The sequence below is a fragment of the Chaetodon auriga genome, chromosome 12, assembly GCF_051107435.1.
Source record: "Chaetodon auriga isolate fChaAug3 chromosome 12, fChaAug3.hap1, whole genome shotgun sequence".
Taxonomy (NCBI): Eukaryota; Metazoa; Chordata; class Actinopteri; order Chaetodontiformes; family Chaetodontidae; genus Chaetodon; species Chaetodon auriga.
This window is the reverse complement of record NC_135085.1, coordinates 23,354,599-23,379,564: the sequence shown is the minus strand read 5'-3', so window position 1 is coordinate 23,379,564 and position 24,966 is coordinate 23,354,599. Positions and strand designations below refer to the sequence as shown.

The window sequence follows — 24,966 nt, the reverse complement described above, 5'->3', positions numbered from 1 at the left end:
CACACCAAAGAGAGGACGTCTAAAAACGCTTTGTTCTGCGTTCATGCGTCATTCAGCGCCGCCGTGGAGCTGTCCTCAGGCGCTGACTTGTAATAACAGTAATTTTATAAACTGACAAGTTTTCAGCTGACGGCCTCAGGAAGTCTGTCTCAGTCACTTCCTCCTTCCACCAGCAGGGGTCAGTGTGGTTTCAGGTTAAACAGGGCCGAGGCTGAGGTCTTTCTCATCAGTCTGCTGGTTGAAGGGGGGGGGGCACCACAGGAAGTTTGCCATTAAAGCTCTGAGGCCTTACATCATGGTCCCCGGGGTGAGCTCTGCACCCACCGGGCCCGTAGTTACTGTTACACTGCTGCAGGAAGTCCTGCAGGAGAGCGTTTGTTAGCGAGGCCAGGAAGGAGGCGATTTTCTGTGTGTGTGTGTGTGTGTGTGTGTGTGTGTGTGTGTGTGTGTGTGTGTGTGTGTGTGTGTGTGTGACAAGAGTTCAATAGGAGACACACAAGGAGCATAAAACAGCACATGTAATCCTTTTCTTACATTATTAATCAAACGTGATTACACTGCGACTACACATTTTATTGCCTTGCTTTAAAGATATGCAACATGAGGATATTGAATTTCTAACCCGTCACACACTGAATCTCACTGATGCTGCAGTCTCCGCCTTTGCCCGCCTACAGCCGCCATTTTCCCACTTATTTCATTCGATTGGCAACTAATGAATTTTAACTCCTGCTGCAGGAAGTGGCAGGGATGCAGGCAGGAAGTGAGCGTTAAAGGAATAAACAGGATGTTGTGATCGGCGCTGTTTGCGTAGCCGCTTCCTTCCACTGTCTGCGCTTTGATGGGCTCTGAAGTCATCACAAATAATTAAGAGTCAGAATAAATAAATGAACAGTTTTCTCTCATCTGCAGTCTCAGATTGTTCTTGAATAGAAAAACCGTGTAACAGACTGACATCGATCTTCACGCTTTACAGTGTCCGAGTTTCAAACCCTCCTCACGTGTTCATGTAGCAGACATGTACAGTCCGCACACCCAGACACACACTGACGAAGACTTCCTCCAGGCGTCCGGCTTCTGCTGCAGAGCTGCATGAAACGAGGACTCACAGCAAACCCGTTGACCTCAGAGGATCAGGATCCAGTCTGGTCAGCTTCACCGCACCGCGCTGTCGTCTCGTGCGTCGGCACCTCATCCTTCCATTGTTACAGCGAAGGTAACCCAAACACCGGCGAACCCGCCATTATTCTGGACGAAGGTGTGTTATGGTTTGCACATTGTTGGCTTTTCAGTTGTGTTGTTAGACTGCTGCCCAACAGGAGGAGGAATGAAACAGAAAGAGAAAATGTCCGGAAACAAGCTTCTACTCAGTGTCGACCAGAGTTCGAGGGATGCAGACAGGTTTTTGTCAAAACGTCAGACTCTGACCGAACATTCGATGCTTCCTCTCAATACGTGCTAACCGCTCAGGCCACTGTTCTGATTGGTCCTCTGCATCGTAGTGCTGAAACGATGAACCAATCAAAGAGTTGATGGTTCTGCCTTCTCGAATGTGAAGACTTGTCACTCAGGACCTGATCGCCTTTGCATTCACTGATTTTACTGAAGACTTCAGGGTTAATTTAAGTGTTTGGCCAACACAAACTGAAAGCTAGTTTTTGTTTTGTAGCCCGCTGAGTGATGAAACGTGAGGAAATATTTTTAACAGGGGGCTTTTATTCAGGCTCCACTGTTCAGACAAGGGTGCTGCATCTCCTGGCATCCCATATTAACCGCTGTCAGTGCAGCCACAATAGACTTTTCGCACCGCGGCGTCGGCCTGATAGGCAGGGTTAAACAGATAGTGTCGCTATCTGCAGCCGCAGGTTGAGGGGCCGCAGGATTTGATGGAGTGCCCTGATATCCTGCCATTCACTCGTTCATTCATTCACACACTCTGGCATGTGGGGATAAAGGCTCGTACCTCTCGGCTCTCAGCGCATGTTAAATCCATTATGGCTAATCAACAAGTGCCAAGTTGGCGCTGGCCGGTGCGGAGAAGTGTACGGATGTGTGTGTGTCTTCCTCCTCTTGAGATCTCAGGAACTCTGCGTGAGTGTTAAATAAGCAGATTGTTGACTTGCAGCCAGCCGCTCCACTTGCCTGTTTTATCAGATCTAAACACAACCTCTGAATCCTCCGAGCAGCAGTTGACCCCCGGTGGCAAGACATCCTGTTATCGTCTGATATATGGAGTAAATAAAGGGGAGCAGGATGCAAAGTGTGTGTCTGTGAGTGTGTGTGAGAGCGGGAAGAGTTTGACTACTCATCAGCAGTGTGACAGTTCTGCTCTTCAGAGGTTTCGCATGTTTTCGAGTTATTATTACAAAGCAGATCTACATTTTGCAAACCATGATGTTTTGTTTTAGACATTCAAATCTATTTTCCCATTTATTTCAATACAGAACAAACACAGATCTGGAGTTTTATGTTATGGATTACATGATTCTAACAAGTTTCATGAGTCGAATGGAAGGGAACAGCTGCCAGGAGCCGCAGGAATAAACATCCAGGTTATAAAACTGTAGAGCACGTGTTTCAAATGGTCAGCAATAAATGTGAAGTCTATATGATTTGTAGTCGAGGACCTTAAACATGCACACACACACACACTGGTGGGATCCTGTGAAGTAAACGGCTGCCATGTCTGCAGAGCTGCAGGATCTGGCGAGCCTTCAGGCTGCAGTCGTGGACGAAAGGCGCCTGTGAAATGAAGTGAAAAAAATATTTGCTATTTCCAAAATCTCATTCCAAGAAGTCTCTCCAAAAAAAAAAAAAAAAAAAAAAAACAACTCTGGTTTTCTGGCTAACAAATCAGGTGACGTGTTAGAGGGAATCTTTTGTTTTATCTGTGATGCTTTGATGCTTTGATGGTCCTGCAACTCGAAGGCCAAGTGAAGTTGAATGAATCCCTGCAGCAGTTTGTAAGTCTGGACCAAGTGCCGGTGCTGAACTGCCTACCTGCTCAGGCACTGCTAACGTCATCCCCCAGCACACGCACACACACACACACACACACACAGATTTTAGTTGCCATAACAGAGGTGAAGATGATGCAAAGGCACACAGGGATACACACAGAAGCACTCTGTAACAGATTCAGTCGTCATAACAGACGATACGTCCGACAGACTCACAGACCTCTGCACTGCTGCTCCACCCCAGCAGGGAGGCGCCAAACTCGCCATCAGACGCACAGCCGTGGCCCTCCTCGCCCCTCACGGCTCATGGTAGTTCAGTGTCTAAAGAGAGTAATGTGTGTCTTTAATCACTCTGTGAGTACTCATATGCATTTGCATAAAACGTGAAAGAGATGAATTGAAGGAAGATTTATCCTTTTTTCAGTATTTGTCACTTCACCGGAGTCATAAGCATCTGGTTCATGGTGTTTCATTGAACCTGCTGGGAGGAGGCGAGGGTGAGATTTATAGCCTCGGGAAAATCAGACTCCTGTAAACTCACTTACAGGTGTCTCCACTTTCTAACCGTTTGAATTAATAACTTCTCTCATTTAGTATTCATTTATTAAGCTCATTTATCAAGCAGGTACGCCGTACATGTGCTGGTTCCACTTGCCTAAATGTGAGCTTGTGCTGGTTTTCTTTGTTTATGGCAGTGTTTTGGGCTGTAGGTCAGACAAAAAGCAATTTGAAGACATCCGATCCGACTCTGGGAAACTGCCATGGGCATATTTGGTTATTTTCTCTGTGTACAGACGAAAGGATTTATAAGATGAATGAAAAAAATCATTATATGCAACCCCACTCTAAAGCTCTTTTTATGCGCTGTGGATTTCCTTTGAGGCCTCGAGTCTCCTTATGCCTGTTCGCATAACCGACACTTCTTATTTTGGCAGCCGAATGTGGGTGAAGCCACAATAAGCTGACATGTCGTTTAGCTGAAACTCTTATAAAAGAACAACTTTAATTTCCTTCATGACCAGAAACATAAACATCAGACATGCAGATCGTCAGAGCCGCGGTGACGAGGAAGATGAGCGTGTACAAAGGAGGAGGTCCTGAGAAGACATTTGGATTTAGCTCTGCAGTGATGTCAAACCTACATTTTGATGAGAATCTGTGTAATGGGAAAGGCAGTATCCCCACACTAACATGTTTTCTCTGCTTAACCGAGCCTCACTGCAGGCTGTTGCAGTCCAGAGTTAGCAGCAGAAATGGCCGCAGTATCCCCAGGGTTTGGTGTAAATGAGATTTGCTGGGGGGATGATTGGGTCTGAGGCAGGCCGGGAGATGGACCTTTATGAAATAACCTCTGCAATCTCTGACAGAACAGCAGGAGAGAGCAGACACACTGCAGACTCCCACATATACCAAAGCACACTAATGCTCTGAAATAAAAAAAAAGGTGTGCGGCTGCACGGTGACAGAAAGTAGACGAACTATATTTGGCAAGTTAGGTGACGTGTGCGTGCGTTCGTACATATGCACACGCACACCTCTTACGATGCTTTAACCTCAGCAGAACCCAAACAGAGAGAGGAGCTTCTCTGTGCTTACGATGGATAAATCCCGACAGACACTCGGGACACAATAGAACATCAGTCCGTTAGGTTTTCCCATGTTCTTCAGAGTTTTTGTGGTTCTTTACTTGGTTTTCTGCAGACAGTTTGGGTCCCAAAGGGGATTAAAGGAGGCGGACCTGCACATACTAAAGGGAACAAAGACGTCTGTTTCACTGAGGAAGAGGAGTCAGTCCCAGTACACAGATCCTCACATGCTGCCACAGAAAACAGCATTTTCAGCCTCCGGCCTCTTTTAAACATCGCCTGGATTATTTTCTTCATGGAGATGACCAAACACACCTTAAAAGCCTTCCACTTCCCTCCACTCAAATAAAACACCATAAACCCACAGCGGTCCACACAACCGCAGCCTCCATCCGAAACCAGGACCCCCCCCCCCCCCGTCACAGACCCTTTGTGTGTTTGTACAGTGTTATTTCTGACTTTCCTTTCAGACACGCAAACCACTGACTCTCGCAGACCCGGAGTTGGGGGATTTTCCTCTTGACATCGCTACCCTCGGTGTTGTTTTTGCACTTGCTGTCAGATTCGGTTAGAACGCCGCCCGGCAACTTACCAGCGACCCCGAATTTCTTCAGCTGCTTCTCTGAACGTGTCGGTAATTGCGGCTGCCAAAGAAAGCTTCGAATGTAGCCCGAGGCCCCCGTGTTATTTTCGGAGGATACGTTTTCATGAAACGTGGATGGCTGGCCGGGGTCAAACGCTTTCACACACATCTGTGGATAACAGAACGTTCCTTACGGAAGTGGAGTCCGCCCCCCCCCGAAGTGTCCCGGCACTGTCACACTGCACTTTAAAAAGGAAATTCTTCAGGGTTTAACTACTTTTTCCAAAGAGCTACAATCATCTCTTTGTACAAGCCTCCTTAAATGCGCTTAGATCTCCGTCAGCGACATCATTCAACCTTAACAGCATCCATAATAACGGTTATCTGTCAGTGTAAGTGCATTACTGACAGCGAAGCTCAGCGCTGGAGCCAAAAAAGCTCTTTGTCTGTGCCGGCCTCTCCGAGCATCGGGCTCCACATCCTTTTCTCTCAGACGTGGACTTTTAGCGACGTGTGCTTTGACACTGATTGATTCCTCTTTTTGACAGGCTAGATGAACTCGTGAATTGTGGGTAAACTGGTGGCCTTTGTGGACATCTTAACCTTCTCTCGCTCTTGATTCTGTTCCTCAGTTCAGGATTTGACCCAGATCGGCGTCCGAGCGGGCTTCCATTCCCGTTTGTCCCACGTGCTCGTTTGCGCTCTTCCTCCCGTGTGCCTCTCTTTGCCTCACCCTCCTCCTCGCTCTCGTTCTGTCCGGCTCTCCTCGTCTCCCTCCGTCCCTCTCTTCCTCCTCTCCCCTCCTGTTCTTGTCACTGTAATTGGCTCAGAAAAATTATGCAGACTTATTTAGCTCTCTGTGAAATCTCTCTTTGCTTCGCTCGCGCAAGATTAATTGCTTAGAGAAGCGGAGCGTCACTTGTTGTCCGTTTGGTTGAATTAACATTAAAACAGACCCGGCAAGCAGCCGGCTTTGAACCGAGGCCACCGAGAGCTCCGTGTCTCTGTTCGTCTGCATCTCTTTTTCTCTCTTTCCATTGTTTTCTTTCTGTCTGTCCATATAATGCCCTCACTACCTCCCACGCCTTGGTCCATAATGGGAATTTTGCCTCTGACGCTGTACATCTGGGAATAGTGTGAACTTTGGTCTGACGGGGCTGATTAAGACCCATCTAGACCGAATCTGTCTGCGTTAAACCAAAGAGAAAGCTTTTTATGGGGCGATGAAAATGATGCAATTATTCCATAATGGTTGTAATGGAAGGGGTTTTATGGGTCTTAGCTCGGTCATGGGAACTTAGTTTTGCAGCATTTTCAGAGAGTTAAGATAAGACTCGTGGATGTGAAGTCGCAGCTAAACCCAAGCAAAGAGACCGAGGGGATGTGACCAGGCATGTTTGCAAATGAGTGCGTGTACACATCAGTGGAAGTGTACACCGTGTTCTGGCTTCACTTGCCCGTTTGGTCATTCAGACTCGCGCACACACAAACGCCGACTCTGCGAGGAGCATGTGTTTCAAGCCAGACGGTGAAATGTTCTGTTTCCGTGCCCAGTCAGGGTGTACCTTCTGCTCTGGGGTTTGTGATGACTTGTGCAGGCATATCTGCTATGCTTGACTTGTGTGCTGAGCCTGCTAGAATACCAAGCAGATCAACATACACATTCTGAGGATATCCAGGCACAGAGGGAAAACCGTGCAAGCCACTGAAAGTTTGCCACTTTATTTCTACTGTATGTGGACTATTTCTTCTCTTAAACCTGTTGTCGAATTCATTTTCTTGTAAACAACAATTGTAGGGCAAATGCTTACAAGATAGCTGAGTCTAAGAACCTGGTGCAACACTGAGGCAAGTAAATATATAATGCGTACTTTCCTTCATACTTAAGGCTTTGGGGAAAAGGCGTAAATGAGGTCTCAGGGTATTTTCTCACAATCTAGCATCGCTCAGTTTGAGTGCTTCCCAACCCAAGTAGCCTATTTTACACTCGCGTGTGCGTCATTTATCAAACTGGGACTGCCTGCTCCGGGTCATCTGACTCTGCTGGGATCCAGAGCGAATCTTCTAAGATGCTTTGTAATTTGTAGGACTTTTCTAGAAGATTCCTCACTCATTTAAATGACACAAATATGGAATTAATCAAACTAAAACTGCACCTGAAATCATCATGGTACTCAGATATGGACCTCATGTGCTTACTGTGACCGAACTGACCAGACAACAGACGAAGGCTTTGACATGATTTAAGTAAAATTGATAAAAAGAATCATGAAACATAATTCTGATGTTAACTTTAAACAATCACAAGCAAACTGGAAAGTCTGTCTGAGCGACGGGAAGACGAGTGGCTGCTGAGGTGTCAGCTCTAATGGTGTTAGTGATAAATAAAATAGGAGGATGTCTTCAATAGATGCCTCTGCAGACAGAGACGGACGGCGGAGTGAATTCATTAAGGTGACTCCTACAATGACTGCCTTCTGTGTGCAGCGTTTCTTCAGGATGGGTGAAGGATAAATGTAGGAGGGACAAACTTCTGTTGTGGCTCCCATTATTTTGTTTTCTGCAGACGTTTTTCTGTCAACCATGTGGCGTCTTTCCACAAAAAAAAAAGAGAGAGATCACAGTCAGACAAGACAGGATCACACACTCGACTCTAATCCCTTCTCCATCCCTAATGCAACTGAAACGTGTCACTGCAGAGCGTTCACAGACATCCTTTTGTTCACGCAGCAAATTAGCCCGTTTGCTTGCTCTTCCCTCACGACTTCGCCTCCAACAATGGCCATTGTGTAAGGTATCGTTGTCAGATTTCTGCTGTCTGTGCGAGAGTAAAAGTGCTTATTTCAACAACAAGGCCGGCTTAGCCAGCCTCACTCTCCTATTCCCCTGGCACGTAAAGTATCGATGTCTCTTAGGATAAGCATTGCTTTGCAGAGGGTGGGATAATGGGCTTTATTTTCCCTAAATTACAGGGAACGTATCGGATTTCACAAGAAGAAAATGCAGAATTAAACGAACCATCTGATCTTTGGGTACACTTAAACGATGCGTTTCAAGAGGACGGCTTAGAGAAAGACAACTTTTTTTATCCTGTTATAACTCAAGCGAAGGTCTGTGTTGCTTCGTGCTTATGATCAGGTCAAATGCAATCAAACCTATTGTTACTACAAATTAGAGGTAACGTTGTATTTATCTTAAAAAGGCTTGAACCCAGGGATCATAGTGCGAGCAAAGCCAGGATTAAGACGACTGATTCCAACAGAAATTGAATGTTTGACGTGTTTACTGACAAATGAAAAGAGAACTTACGATGATGCAAATGACTTTAGAGAAGAGTGTTTGTCCCCCATCGGTTTCTCTTAGGGAACTGGTGCAATAATGCATTTGTTGTTTGGCAGGTTAACATTGTGTAAAGCATAATTGGGTTTGAAGCCTGAGAGGAAGATTAGCTCTCACAGCACTGAAGGAAACGTTTGCCAGTGTGGTCCCAAAGACCCTGTGGTTTCTCACTCAGTGGAGGGGGGTTGTCGAGAAGTGAACCCTGAACAGACTGTGATAGCGGTCTGTCAGACCCGTGTTGGCTTAAACAATTCATTTAAATACCGTAAAGACTCCTGGAAGGCAGTGGAGGGCAGTCGGATGGCTTTGGCTGCGTTATGGAGATGCATTGCTTTGGCTGCAGTGCTGGTTTTTCATAACATGGAGATCAGGGTTAAACAAAGGGTTTCTACAGCTCCCGTTACATTGTAAAGTAAAGCCTGGAGATTTAGATTTGAGTGTGAATCAAATTCATTTTGGATTTACAGAATTTTTTCCTAAATAGCTGTGAAACCTCAGAAGAAGCTGAGGAAGAGGTTTTTTGCAGAGAGTTAGATGAGAAGATCGATCCCAATCCCGTGTCTGTACGGTAAATATGAAGCATCACACAGGATGTGGTGAGCTTAGCTTAGCATAAAGACTAGAAACAGGGGAAGCCGCAAGTCTGGATGTGCTGCAACGCTACAAAATCCACCGAGCAGCATTTCTAAAGCTCGCTAATTAACACGCTAAGTGTAAAAACCATGCATTGTGGTTTTATGGGGGGTTGTGTGACTATTTTTTTGGACTAGAGCTGAAACTTCAGGAGTGAGTTCCTACATCTTTCCCTGTGTTTCCAGTCTCTGTGCTAAGCTAAGCTAACCTGTTGCTGCTTGTAGCCTTGTGTACCGTCCAGACACGAGAAAGGTGTCAAACTTTTTATTCAATTTGCAAGAAAACAAATATGTTCGATCATTTTCTGCCTGTTTAATGTTACGGAGAGCTAGTCGATCCTTCGGGAAAGTCTGCTCTCCTTCATGTAGCAGCTCTTGTATTTGTGACACCTGACCTGACCTTTCTCTTTTCTCTTTTCTCTTTTCTCTCCTCTCGGTCTCGTTGCTGCTCTCCGCCCTCGTCCATGCAGGTAAGTCATTCTCCATTCCTCTTCTGTTTTAACTCCCCTGTCAATCTTCTGGAACTTTCCACCCTATGAGGCCAATGAAACCCCCTTCAAATCCAGACCTGGTCTCACTCTGCATTTTACCGGTCCCTCCAGGATTCAGTCTGCTGTCCACCTCTATTAGAATTGGACAGTACAACACTTGGATGGCTTGGATTTGGATAACTTACTGTCTCGCTCTGTCTTCTGATTTCCTTGTTGGTTCAGGACACTTCATGCAGAGGAGTAAGAGTGGAAGTTGGATATATTTTCTCACTTAATGAACAGCACTCAAACCAAGTCATGGCTGCACAGCGCTCTAAAAAGTAATAGGTTTATGTAGCACAGCAGTAAAACAGAACGGGGAGTCAAAAATTCCCTTTTGGCTGTCTCACCTTCCTCCACCACATTCACACTCGGTGCTCAGAGGTGGATGGATTGGTCAGTGGATCTATAGCTGCATTAAAGTGGATCGACAGAGTGACTCAGACCGCTCACTCCTCCCCACCCATCAACCCCTCAGGTTTACCCTGATCGCATAAAATCAAAGTGCTTCACAGAGAGATGAGATGAAATAAAGAGGCTGTTGCACAGAGAACAAATAAATACAAGACATCGATGTCGATTCACGTCCTGAGACATCCAGGATATAAACACCATCATCAGTTGTAAAGCGACAGGAAGTAACTTTGGAAAGACACACACAATAAGTCACATGATCGACGCATGACCTGACATGTAAAAGTCACATGACTCCCGAAGAAGCAGCTCATGTTCGTGCCCCTCCTCCCTCTGAAGAGTTGCAGCAGGCTGGTTCACGCATAAAGCTCTGAGGAGGAGCGATCCTCATCTTCATCAGTAGTGCTGTACAGACTGGTTGGATCTGAGGCAGCCGCTCACTGCCTGAAAACACCTTTAGTCTAATCAAACTGACTATTTTAAGTTCGACGTTAAGTGAATCCCTCAAACAGGCGACCTGTAAAAACAGAAACACAGCTTGGGAAGCAGATATGTGCTGGGCAGAGCAGGCAGAGAAACTGATCCAGAGTCAGACTCCATCACTTCCACCTCCAGTCGGCGTGGTGTCTGACTGGCCTAATCCCAGCCCAGGTCGTCTCCACAGTCTCCAGGGTGCGCTGGGATCTGCTGGAGCTCTCTGTCTTATTGATTTGTGTCATTCTGTCCCGGCGGCGACTTTGATGTGACAGTTTCATTTGAGCTCTGCTTATGGAGCCTTTAATTAGATTTCAGTGTCAGGGCTCCTCTCCTGGGGATGGAGGTGGTGAAAGGGAAAGAGATTTGATGATGGGTTTGGGGAGGTGTGTGTGTGTGTGTGTGAGAGAGAGAGAGAGAGGGTAGGGAACTTTGGGTACTTTTATCATAAGAGCTAACTTGTGCGTTGGTGTGTGTGTAGGTTAGGACAGATAAATTGCAGGGAGTTAGCTTCTGTGTGTGTTTGCGTGGTGTGGGTGTGAGAGATGGAGGGAAAGCCTTGTGCCCGCTCTACCTCGGCCTGGATTAAAGCCTAAACTTGCAGCTCTAATACCCCCGCATTTCAAATCCACCGGCTCTTACCTCTGACTTAGCAGAACCACTTTTAATCGTAAGTGCAATATCTGTGGTAATGAGAAAGTCTCTCTGAAGTCACTGCAGCGCGGGATATTATCAGTGCAAACGTCAGGTCTCCAATTATAAACACTGCTCGAAAAAGCAGCAGAGAAAATGTCATTTTACCAGAAACAGTTCCCAGATGAAATGAGTGAGGCGGCGGCTGAAGTGGAAAAGTCTGTTTTTAAAACCTTCTGACGGAAACGAAGAAATTCAAAACAAACGCATCACGTTCAGATCGATGGACAGATCTTTACACGGGTTCGCAGCAGTTGCATCATGTTTCTGAGAAGTATGTGCTTGAACGTCAGTCCCTCGTGTGCTGGACAGGTCATCAAAAACACAGTGATAACAGAAAACCACATTTTAAACTCACCTGAAGGTCCAAGTGGTGCGGATCAGGCCGCTTGCTGAAGTCCTCGGTTCACGAGAAGGAGCCTTCACACTAAATCCTCTGTGTTGTCGCAACGCTGATTGACACAACAAAGAATTGGAGGATAATTTTGATAAATTTGCAGCGACTCTCTTTGACCTCTCTTGCTGGACTTGCTTGCTAAACGGCGTGCATGCGTGTGTGTGCGTCAGAGTGTGTGGGGGGGGTCTCCAGCGCGTGTTAATCCCGGCAGACTTTATCCTCTCCTATTTCAGTCGTAATATTGCCTAATCCAAATAAGGAGCCGGTGTAATGAAACCATATGAGATGTAATTACTATCAAATGGAGTCACGTTTTCTGAAAGCATCAGCAGAACTATAATTTCTCATTAAGCGGCCGTCACTCCTGAGGTGCTCCCTTGGCCCTCAATTACAGCGAGGCTTATGAGACCTCCGCCTGGCTGGAGAACGGCTTCGTATGTGGGTCAGCCTCGCATCTGAAGCTTTCAAATCCTCGACCAGACTCGTGCTCATAAACTCACAGATGCCTCCTGATGATACAGACGTGCAGTGTCAAAGTGTCCCTGAATCCTCCATTGAGCAAAGTGTTGCTGGTGCATGCCGGAGCGAGGCGCTAACATGACGAATATCAGCGGTTACGCTCCCACTGGGGCTGCTCTGATACAAATATGGCCGTTATATATATATATATATATATGTATGTATGTATGTATGTAGCGGGATGCTGCCCACACAGCTCAGTGATTATAGTTGTTCTGCAAACATTCTTAAATAAAGTCTTCGGAGGAACAATCACGTTGGTGCGGCTTAAAGAAATCCACCTCACAGTACTTTTGAAAAGCATCCAATTGCAGTGTACGTTGGGTTTTGTGGTGTATTTTTGTTTATCTTATGGAAAACATGCAGAGAATGCGATGCCAAGCTGGCCTCTCGCCACCAATGTGTATCACCCATAGTCGAGTACAACTCGCACCTATTCTCCAGCGACTTCACAACACGTTGAGGCTAAAATAGAAAGAGTGGAGGCACTTCGAGGGAAAGTACGTCTCGGCAGAACATTGTAATAGTGTTTAGGTATTTGGATATTTTTCATGGGTTGACTCGGAGAAAGAAACCACACGAAACAAACGCCCCCAGAAAGGATAATGTACGGTTAAACTTCACTGTCAGAGATGATGGTACACATGCCCGATTAATTAATAATTAATATTTTTTGTACCTAATTCCCGCAGGTTTGATTTTAAACCTGAGACTTTGCAGTGAAACGCTGTAACTCTGTGACCTGAAGCTCAATCACCCAAAAACACGGAAGAATTATCGACTTCATGCAGAACTTTTTCTTTCTTTTAATAGCTTTAATGATAAATTCAGACAATGCTTCCTCACTCTTTGCCTCTCTCCATCTGTCCATCACGAAACTTCATCCTCCCCCCTGCCCACCCCATCTCCCATCAGCCCCTTCTCTCCGTCTCCGCCTCACTGCCCAACGTCTTTAATTCAGCTGATTTATAGCTGATTAAAGAGTAGTTTCCTCTGAATGGACGGTCGTTTCATTGTGCAACAGAAACAGCTCTGACGCTCGAGCCAGCTTAAGCCTTGCCAGCTGTGTTGCTACACACACACACTCTCTCTCTCTCTCTCTCTCACACACACACACACACACGCACACACTCATGCTATGCTAACACTTCCCCCAGCACCACTTGTCTAAGCCAAGGGAGTGACAGAATAATTCCCGGCAAAGAGGGGGAAGCTGTCCAGTTCACTGTGTTCTGAGCGTCTCAGCCAGACTCTGTGAGGAAACAGCTCAGTTTAAAGCGCCGTTGGCTCAATCCTGATAGCTCCCTCTCCTCCGCCGGGTCTTTCTCACGGACGATTGGTCTGGCCTTTTTCCTCCTTTCACCCACTTCCCCTTTCTTCTTCGGCTCACCCCATCATCTCCTTTCTCCTTTTTTTTTTAATCTATTCCTTCCTGTTTTTTCTTTTCTCTCTCCTGTCTCGGGCCTCTTCCATCGATATTTGCCCTTCCTCTCATCCCCCCCTCCATCATCCTCACTCTCCTCCCTCTGGATTGGCATTTCGAGCTCTTTTTCGCACAGTCATATGTCCATTAAATGCTCTGCTTCCTCTGCTGCGTCGTGGAGGTCAGAGGGACGACTTGTTTGTTGTTCTGAGACAGACGCATCAGAAAAACTCGACCTGTGACCTACAGCTCAGCACAGGGTCACACCCAGGACATGCCGTTACGTAGCATCGTGTGCTAACAGTGGCACAGCTCGTCCTCTGTTGTGGGTCAGAAGCTGCTGTTTTTGAAGCTTTTCTAAGCTTGAAATTGAATTTTAACAAAACACAGAAAGAAATCAGCTCGTGAACGTTGGTGTCAGAGGGGCTGAGAGCGTGATTTGGCAGCTAAAGGGTAACAAATTACTCAGATATTGTTTGAGAAACAGAAATGTCTGGTTGTGTTTTATAAAGCAGAAGCAATGAAATAAAACATGCTGCTTGTAATGTTTCAACCCCGAGCCAATCTTTGTTCCCACGAAGTTTGAATATGTTTTTTTTTTCTTCAAGATTTAGGGGTTTTTTTAGTCCCGAGAGATTAAAATCACACACACAACATAAGCCAAAAAACCCCAAATAACTTATGTTGCAACTACTTTGTGTTGTGGAAATGATTTTTGATTTTCTTTTGAGCCAAGTTCATCAGGTTTTAACTAAACCACTTATCTCAGCTTAGCATGAGTTCAGGGCGAGAGCTGTGGTTTCCTTCCAAAAGCTATTAAGCCCTTATGTTCATACACAGGTTGTCCTGCTTAATTAAACACACACACACAGACACAGACACACACACACACACACACACACACACACACACACACACAGACACACACACATATTCATGTTTACAGCTGTGGCGTCGCCTTTCTAGGTGATTAGTCCCTTGGAAAACAGGTGATTGAAGCTAAATGGCTAAATATAGCAGAACTTTTGTTAAACTGGTTCATTATTCTAATGAGAGTTAAAGTGGTACAAAAACTGACCGTTATTAAGCTTAGAAAGGTAGTCGCTCTGTCGCTTATTCAAAAGTAAGAGCTGAACGTTGACTGTTGATCACTGGCGCCTGCTGGCAGTTCATAAAAAGAGGAAAATATGCTAAGAATGTTGTGCAGCGAGCAATGGGAGGAATAAATGATGAACCCTGCTCAGGACGTCCAGGGTCTAGTTTCGTCAGACGACCCTCAGATTGACACCGTCGTGGTTAATATTGTATCATCCTAACATTGGGGTGAGAGTCGAGCCTGTCTGGCGAACAAATGTGCAACACATTCACTAGACACAATATGCATCGTAACAAAAGGTATTGACTAAACTGCTCTGTTGCTGTTTCATTGCTTTCTCTCCGTTTACCTTTTAGCCTGGAGCTCTGGCTTCCCTGGCCGGCTAGCTGTCAGTGCTGGTACCTGGAGGGATGGATCCCCGGGTAGCACAAACCTGCAGCCCGCTTTCAAAAACAGCGCTATCGGTTGTATCTCACAGGTTTCGTTCTGCAGGAAAAAGCAGCCAAACAAAGTGGATCTTTGGCACCAAAACACACCGATTTCAAGAAGTCCTCTAGTCCTCCACAGAGGAGATCAGAATGAATTTCATTCCTAAAAGTAATGAAGTCTAAGTCATTTTAGAAGTTTGTTTGTGAAATAGTCGTGCGAGACTCATTGTAGTACATACAGGTTCTTTACATACGTAGCACAGCATGTGTTGCATTACAATGAAGCATAACAACATACATAACATCACAGGATACAAGCAATTTCAGGACCACTAGAGGTTTTTAGTTCAAAAAGTTTGTGAGGTTTAATTGGTTTGAAGCTGAATTGATGGATGTTTTGTTCAGAACACCGACAGTTACATGAGTGCAGTTATTTTTAGTGGAGACAAGCGCAGTGGGAAACCAGCAGGACCCATGGCAGAGGTTGTACTTTGCTCTGCGTATCAAGCCAGAGGACAATCTCCTCTTACAGAGGTTTCAGAAATGGGTTCACAGAGCAATATCAGGTGTTTGGCCATAGGAAATAGTCTGTCCTGGTATGTGTGTGTCTGTGGCTCTCCGGTGGATTTGTTGCAGTCCTTTCTGTGCTGTACCCACATCTATCAGCTTTCAGCAGCTTGAATTAAACACACTTTTCACTCAGCTGAAAGACTGTCAGCACTCTTCAGCTGTTTTTTTTAAAGCTCCAATATCCAGAATCGTCACTTCAGCTGTCGCGGCTAAGTGAACGAGCAGATGGGGCTGACTTGAGAACAAGGATTTTCATATTAGACAACGAAAGGTGAGGCCAGAAAAACGGAAAATGGAAATTTCAGGTTCAATTTCAACCTCAGGGAACCAAAACTCCTCAGTGGGAGCCACTAGAGAAACGTTCATTGCTTTTATCCTGCTTTGGTGGTGAAGACGGTTCTTTTTTCACAGTGGAAAAAAAAAAAAAACTGTTTTACACATTAACATTTCTGTGTCTCAAACAGAGTCAGGCTAGCTGCTTCCAGTGTTGATGCTAAGCTAAGCTAAATGTCCTCTGGCTCTAGCTTCATTGTTAGCATGCAGGCGTGAGAATGAGGTTGATTTTCTCATCGAACTCTTGGCAACAGAAGAGAATAGGTGTACCTCTTTATCAGGTGGATGTCTTCATCAGTCAAAGAGGGAAATACGATACATGTCTGCAGGTTAAAAAAAAAACAGCAAAGTAAAGCAGATGTGCAGGGAAACACTTTTTGTATCAGGTCAGCCATTTTCTAGCATGGCTTTAAACTGTTCCTCTCGGGGCATTGAGCCAAAGTTCAGAAGAATTCCACCAGTACAAGTTCAGTAAAAAAATGGTCTACCAACATCTTTCAGGGAGTAAAAGTCACAGCTCAGCACTCGTCTCATTTTGGGGGATGAATCACCGTCGGTGCCTCGCTCGCTCGCTCGCTCGCTCCCTCGCTGCCTGATGTTGTCAGTTTGGCCCCGGCTCAGACGGCCCCGCGCTTTCCCCCCACATGTTTTCTATCATCTGGATTAAAGTGAAATAGATATTGGGTCATTATGCTGATTGGAAGCGTTCCACACCGCTCGATTACAGTGTGATCCTAAATCTGCGTTTGCTTGGTCATAATTGTTGTGTGTTTTGTGTCGGCTTGTGTTTTGAGGGTCACACTGAGTGACGGATGGTGTTCTAGCAGCAGGACGCTGGCTGTGTGGGAAGGCGAGCGCACACCTGGGCGATGTCACGTCTCATTCTCTCATATTTGATACTGTACGTCTCCTCCTGTGAGTGTCTTTGTCTAAACTCGGCGAGGTCAAGGTCACCGCGTGTTCTGCCTTCGCTCACTCTCCAACAGTCTCTGTGGGAGTTTGGGGTTGCGCTGCTCGTCTACCAGCCTCGGCTAATCTTAGCCACGTCTGTCACACGTCCAAACCGCCGCCCCTTTGCCTTCTGCTGCACAGATTAACGCTTTTCCAGAAATAGTCGTAGCAAAACACCTATTTGATTACAGGAGGGAGTTAGATTAAGTCTGAGAGAGTTTCAACAATCACACATCTTGGACTGTGCAGGAATTTGTGCAGTTTCACCAAACGATGGTGACATTAAATTAAACCAATGTTTGTCAGCTGTTGCATACAAAATTAAGTTGATATGATCTGGAAATCATATTGAAAAAAGTTATATTTATGGGGAATAAATGCAGGAAAATCGCCCAGTGTTTCGTATCCTGTTGTCCTTTTTTCATATAGCCCATATTCCAACATAATCTGCTTTTACAAGCTCTGTTTCTTTGTTTTTCTTGTCAGAATGGTCTTACATAAAATTCCCAGTAACATTAAAAGGTCCAAGAAGTCTTAAATTTGTCTTTCTGAAACTTGCAGATACGACTGCGTGAGTGGATTAGAGTGATATGTGGTGACTGTGAGAGAACAAAGTGACAGAACGCTGTAACTTCAGAGCGCCATAGCAAGCGTTCGCTGCACACGCTGTCCTCAAATTTCATCTGAATGTGGAAATGGGGCAGGATGAGCTTAAATGTGCGACTTAGTGTGATAGATGTAGAGTGAAGCTGTGGAGGAAAAGTTGACTGAGATGTCACTTCTGATTCCAGTAGAATGGAAAGTTTTTTCTACGTTTTTCTTCTGCATTTATTCCTCATAAACATCGCGGATGGCTTCGCAGTCGACATTCCAGATCATTCCAGATCATCCCAGACGTTACGGGTGGGCTTGAGGTGAAGTTCACTTTCCCCAAAGTGGGAAAACCTTTAAGTTATGGAGCAGGTTTTGTGCTTGTTGTGTCATCGTGTGCTGTAGCTTTGATTCCCACATATTGCAACTAACATCAAAACATGCAACACAGTGCGAGAGCAGCAAACGTGCGTTAAGTCCACCTTCAGTCTCAGCATCTCTTCAGTGTCCTTGCAGAGTTTTTACCAAACGTTGACCTTGCGGAGGTGCTAACACCCTGATCTGACCGTGACCCATTGAGCTGTTTGCTTCCAGCTGAATTACAAGCCATTCAAACACATCCCATGATCACATGAGATGACTGTGTGTGAAGCAGCGCCTCTGCTTCTGTCCCCTGGGGGGTCACACAAAATCACAAAATGATGATGGAAGCGTTAACGCAACCTCACAGATAACAAATCAAACTGGATGGACCAAAGAGGAGGAAAGGCCTCTCCTCTCCGTCTCGATGAGCAGCTTTCGCCACCCTCGTGTATTTCTTACTTGTTGAGTGGAAACGATGTAACCATAACTCTTCACTTTCTTTTTTCGTTTTCAAAGAAAGACTTTATATGCAGCCAGTTTCCTTCTTTACCTAACGAACCAGTCAAGAATCACATTTCTCCAGTGTCTCTACCAGAGGTGCAACTCTGAAGGACATTTCCTGAAAACCAGAGAAATAAATGTCATGAAACAGCAAAAACAATGGTTCACTCTTCAAACAGTTAAAGCGTGTATCCAGTTTCACGTTGAAAGACGTGACCTGAAGTTCGTCTTTCAGAGCCATAAAATGCAGGCAGTCTCGTATGTAAAAGTATTATCATGTTGTCATCTCAAGTTTTACGTTACCAGCCATCCTTGAAACATTATGTTTGGTTTTATAGCGGGTCTAGCTTTCTCCTCCGCTGCCAGACATGTTGAAACTCAACTCCTCGCATAAACAGTGTGGTATGCTGACCCGGGAGTGACGCTGGTCACTGCCTGTCTGCACTCTGTGGTTTTTGGCTGCGGCAGACTGATGCTCGGGGTTTTGATGGCTGTCACTTTTGGGAAAAGGCCTTCTGCAACCTCGCACTTTCTCCACAGTTCCTAAAGCATGTAACCGAGGAAAACGTTCCAGGCTGCAGTTTTTTCTGACCCCGGAGGAGAGTCGGGACAACATGTTTTGGATTACACACAGCTGTGTAGGCGAAAGTGAAGTGGTTACTTCGCTCCTTTGGCCGACAGCTTTGCCGTTTGCCCTCTGGAGGACTCTGGTTTCTAGAACCAGGGTCACCTTTGTTTGCACAGTGTAATACACACACAGGGATTTGTCTTGGTGATACTGGTGCACAGGTTGTCCTAGATGACCTTCTACCTTTGTTGTTGATTTTAGGATTTTGTTTTCCAGTTTTGGTTCTTAGCTTCCAGTATTTCTTTGATGACACGGAACGTCTGCCTCCATATTAATTGAAGTGGAAAACAGTATTTTAGAAATGTATCAGCTGTCTTCAGTCAACCAAACCAAACCACTTCAAAAACATGGAAATAAAAAGTCTGAGAATTTACTGTAAAGATCCAGTATCCAGTTTTGCACCTGCTGCACATCAAATAGAAGCTAAATAAAGAAATAAGAAATAGCTAGTGTTGTCAGACATATTGGTATATTGAGTTTTGCTGCTTCCATCGAGCTTTTCGAATATGAAAAACACCTTGATGGAGCCGCGGCTAATGTCAACCTTTGAACTAAGGCTGGAACGATTAGTCCATCAACAGAAACATCGATCGATCATCTGTTAATCCTATAAGTTGTTGTTAAGCCAAAAGTTGCTCAGTTCTCTCTTCTCAGTTGTGAAGATCTCCTGTTTTTTACAGCTTAAACCATTAACAGATTAAGTGAGAGAGTAACTGGCAGGTCAGGTGATAATAAGAACAGTTGCTTCTGGTCGTTTACAGTTTGCTCACATGAAGCCTGTCATTGGGTACGTTTGTGGTCTCTTGTCATTTCTACTGCGTACGACGAGCAAATCTCCCCCATGTGCAGACGATCAGTCCTGCTCTCTGTCGTTTTATGCGTCTGCTCTTATTGCAAATATGGTTTAGATTCAATAACGCATATGAGAGAACACAAACACGCTGCAATGTGGAGCTTGACACGAGGGGAAAACGCAGCCTATTGATGTAATATCACTCTGTGTGCGATTGTAATGACTTGACGTTATTCGGTGTGACGCGGGAATGAATCAAACGGTCGATAGATGGATGTAGCAGCTTGGAAAGATTTATGTTTTGGAGTCGGTGGCCAGAACGAAGGCAACTGTAATTTTTGGACGGCCTCACCGCATAAGCTCTGGGATTTCTGATGAAATAAGACTGGCCGATCACTGATGTGGTGCAAGCAGCGGCTGTGTCTTACTAAATTCAACCCCCCTAACCCCACACACACACACACACACGCACACACACCCCCGTAAGGATTAATTCCCCTTTGAGAGACCTTCGGTTCCCTCTCTCTGGCCCCGCTGCCAGCGTATTGTTCTAGCCAGAGTTATGATGATGATTTATGAGCTGCGAGTGACTGCTGAAAAGTGGACTGACTCACACTTTCCATTGTAATTTACTTTTCAATTATTGTTCCTTTTTTTTGGCTCGGGTCGAGGGGATGTGTGTGCAAGAAAGTGGAGAAAAGTTGATAGAAGTGAGAGGAGGGTTCTGCGCGCACACACATCGCGCACGTTGACTGACGTTCAGATGTGTGGACCTGCTTCCATAAGACGCTCGGCCCAATTAACTCATCAACAGAAAGACACCGTTCTGATCATCGTTAGCGACTTTAAGCTCCTCAGAACTGACCCTCACGGCTTGTCTTGAACGTCTTTGCACTTGCTTTTGGAGTTGTTGGTCAGAGAGAACAACACGTCGTCTATAACATTGATGATTGATTCCTGAACAGATAATGGGAGGAATGATTGTTGCGGCCCCGATCGACTGGAAAAGGTTGAGCTGAAGTCAGGAATGAAGGTTGGATTCGTTTCTTCTTGTTTCTACCTTCTGGCTTCTATTGACACACTTTCACAGGCCAATCAACACCCATTTCTCGGCGTGCACATCCTCTGTTTTCCTCAGGGGAAACCAGCCCTGCTGATTGGATGTCACCTTTTTCTGAGCTTGTGTGTGTGTGTGTGTGTGTGTGTGTGATGATGTGTGGCAGGGTCAGGGCCGTGCTCGTCAACAAACCTCAGCAATTAGCTTTGACTCGGGGCCGTTTCACAGCACACGGACGATTCGCCGAGCAAAACATCCAGCAGAACCAACATGAGGTCCCGAGGGAGCGTCTGTCAGGCGTCGCCGTGCCCTCTGATGTTTACACGCCGCCATATTCATTTACATTAGACGGAGGAAACACACAGTGAAGCTGATGTTCAGCTCGTGCGCTTGTCATTCATGTTTTTTTCACGTTCGGTCCAAGTGTTTTATTTAACAGGAAGGTAAAAATAAGGAAGATAAAGGAGAAACTGGAAAGAAAAGCAACACGGAGGCTACATTTAAGACCTGTGACAGAGGTGTTAATTAACACGTGTCGTCCTCTGTGATGATGAGAAGTGCTTCAGTTCATCACGTTTCTACTGATTTTAGTCATTTGAGGTGTGAAATCATGGCAGCAAGAAGCCAGATCAATCAGGAGCCTGTGATGCAAACCTAAATTACAGTTAATTACTTCAGAGATGTGTTTTAATGACATGAGTTGATGAAAGTTGCTGAGTCATCTGAGGTCAGATATGATCTGCAGGGACTAACGAGCAACACTCCACTCATGGTCTTATTCCTCGAACTTGAACAAAGATGATGATGCTGATGCTGATGCTGATGATGATGATGATGTTTCAGCAGTGAGCAGAGGACCAGCTTGAAGGCGGGGCTGTGCATTAACAGCCTCATCCTGTCGTCTGTCCTGCTGGTATCACGGCCTCGATGCTGATCTCTGATCAGCTCTACCTCAGTGACATCAGGTCGGCTGAAGGTTTGGAGGCCCGACCGCGTTCATAGTGCGCACTGCAGCCGCACTGATTACCATGTAATAACAACCACATGGGTCGTAAAAAGCACATGGGGTCGGGGGTTCTTCTTCTGTGGTGTCCTCAGGGAGTGGGCCAGGGCAGGAAGGATGTTTGCTGACTCAGCCGTTCTGGCCGAACTGAGCGTTAATGAGGGAAGAGCGGAGGACTGTCTGACAGTCACACACAGGAAGTTTGATGTAGACGAGTGTGCATTAAACACACACACACACACACACACACACACACACACACACACACACACACTGTCTTCCAGCCTTCTCCCATGTGTCTCACTTAAAATCACACACCCACACACACACTTCTACTCTCCAATCAGTGTTACCTCCCCTCATTCTTTCTCCTTCTCCACTCTTTTCCTTTTTTTCTCTCCTTCATCTGCTCATTAATACATTCACCCTGCATCTCTTTGACTTCACACACACACACACACACACACACACACGCACGCGCACACACACACACACACCCTCCATAACCTGCCCCTCCTGCTCTTTGACCTGATTTCCCCCATTACTGAGTGTACACATTAGCCCTGGGCTGATGCAGGCTCTAATTTGAAGTAAATATGTCCACATTTATGTAAAGGCCCTAATGGGAAACATGAGTCTTGAGGTCTGTAAATGTGTGTGTGTGTGTGTGTGTGTGTGTGTGTGTGTGTGTGTGTGTGTGTGTGTGTGTGTGAGAGAGAGCCTGTTCTCTTGCCAGGGAGCCTGTCCAGCCTGCTATAAAACTCTCCAGCTCTCAGACTAAATGTGGCTGAAATGAAGGTTTAATGTGCTGGAAAACTGGTAGTTAGATGTGAATGGTATGAGTGTGTGTGTGTGTGTGTGTGTGTGTGTGTGTGTGTGTGTGTGTGTGTGTGTGTGTTTTAATGGATTATGTGGGTGTCTCTGTATCTCTAAATGTAATTGCGTGTGCGCCTGCGAGTGTCCCTCTTTCAGTGTGGTCATGTTTGTATGTACACATGTGAGCGTGCGTTTTGTGTTTTAGTGGAATTGTTGCGGTAAGAAAGTGGCTTTTCTCATGAAGTGACAGCGTCGCCTTAAAGGCCTCAAAATGTGAATCTCTTCTCTTTGCATTTACTTCATTTTTCGACTTTGGATTTGCTTTGAAGAATATTGAGTAACATGCAACAGGCGGCGTGTAAAAGGCCACCTTTGTGCTAATCTACTGTCACGAGGTGATCGGCCTGTGCTGAGCATGATGTTCATTCATCCAGTGCAGGTACTCCAGCACCCAGACTGTCTTTATTTGTCCAGTGGTATTTGACGAAGCTGTGAGCGGCTTTGCCATCGTGGCTCCCTGACATCTGTTTTTAAAGCTTACTGTAGCTGCTGACCGAGTTGATTAAAGATCAGTCGACTGACATCAGTGCAAAATAAACACTTGCGTACGTATGAATCGAAGCTTGAGGTCAAACTGATTAAATAATTAGATCAGACTTTTAAAAACAAAACAACGTGCAAACAAGCTAGCATGAAAGTATCCGGCGTGTTCAGTAAGGGCAGCAGAGGTGATTAGTTTTCATGTGCTGATTCTGGTTCTGGAGTCAGATTCTGCAGAGTCAAACCTCCACTTGGACTCTTTGGTTGAAGGCGTGTGTAATGACTTCCTGCCTGCATGAGTTCATTAGATTTTGCTTCGTCACTGCAGCTTTTTTAGCTCTAATTGTTAGCATTAGCTCCAGTCCGCCCATATCAACACCACTGAACGTGCAGCCAAAGTTGACTTTCATGAACAGTTTGACAGAAGCCAAACGTTCATTTCTTTGTGAATTCCTTCTCGTGGAACTGATTCTGATTCAGAACTGGTCCTCAGCGTTCAGTCCTGCTGCTACAGAGATCAGAATCTGTGTCTCTGATGCAAAACCGCACCGACAAACCTTGACTTGGACATTCTGCCTTCTGCGATGTTCAAAGGAGACTTCAAAAGCTTCATTTAAGTTTCTATTTTTCTTCCACGTTTTATCTTTTTTTGGTGTGTTCCTGAGTCAAAGTTGTGTGTTTTTGATCAGCTGCTTCTTGCCACGGGGTGTTTGCTCAAGTTTTCTTCAAAGTTCAGGGTTTTTCTTCGCTCACCATCATGAACCGCAGTGATCTTGACGATGTTTGAGCTGTTTAACATCCCCGTTTATTTTTCATGCGTGAGATGTTGCGGGTCAGGCGGTGGACGGTCGAGTCTCGCAGTCAGCCTCTGCGTCGGATCTCACCACGAGGGACAGTTAGATCACATCCTCTCCAACTGGCAAATGCTGGGCGGATTTTTCATTTTCTCCCCGACTAACTGAAGCCAGCTGAACACACACGCGGGCCTGCTGGGAGTCACAGAGGGACGGCGTGAATCTCATCTTTAATCTAATGAAAGGACTCGGCAGAGGCTGGAATTAATCAGATCTGTGAGGGAGAAGGAGGTAAATGTGGAGGCACTTTGAGTGAAGGGAGGATGTGATTGGACATAACGAGCGCCTCACTGTCATAATGTAAAACGGAGAGTCTAAATCACCCCCGCATACCTTTGGACTGAGTGTCGGCCCATGTGGATTTGAGCAGAAAAGGACCACCGTGTGTCGTCCGCACCAAATTCAAGTCAAATTTCACTGAATTTAGTGAAAGTGTCACTGCTCTGTATCCTGATTCTTAATCACTGAGCAGGATTTGAATGAGCGAGAGAAGAAATGACTGTTGTTAAGCAAATTATCGTCCTGATTCACAACCTCACAACTGATTGGTCCAATTTGGAGCCCAGACTGGTCCAAATTATGGGCTGAGTTGGATCCAGGAGATCTCACTGGGAATATTTAAACATGCTTGAACAAGTGGAAAAAAGGGTTTGTGGGTTTTAATGATCATTCGGTCAGACTAAACCAGAGTCATTGCTTTTTTGTGATCATCATCAGGTGCGTTTGGTTCTAATCACCTCTTGTCTCAGCTAACTTTGAGTTATCGTTATTAGATTCTGTGTAAAATGAAATCCCGTTTTCCAGCCGGGGACACAGAAAAGAACAGCTGATTTACATGTTGAAAGATCGTTTTACCCACACGACTCGTTCTTGATGACACTCGTGGAGGATT

At 45.5% G+C, this 24,966-nt stretch overlaps 1 protein-coding gene across 7 annotated transcripts in view; it reads left to right on the top strand.

The window, feature by feature from the left end:
• Positions 1-24,966, top strand: part of pard3ab (par-3 family cell polarity regulator alpha, b) — a 207,466-nt gene that overhangs the window by 45,609 nt on the left and 136,891 nt on the right. The gene's annotated exons all lie outside the window — the stretch shown is intronic.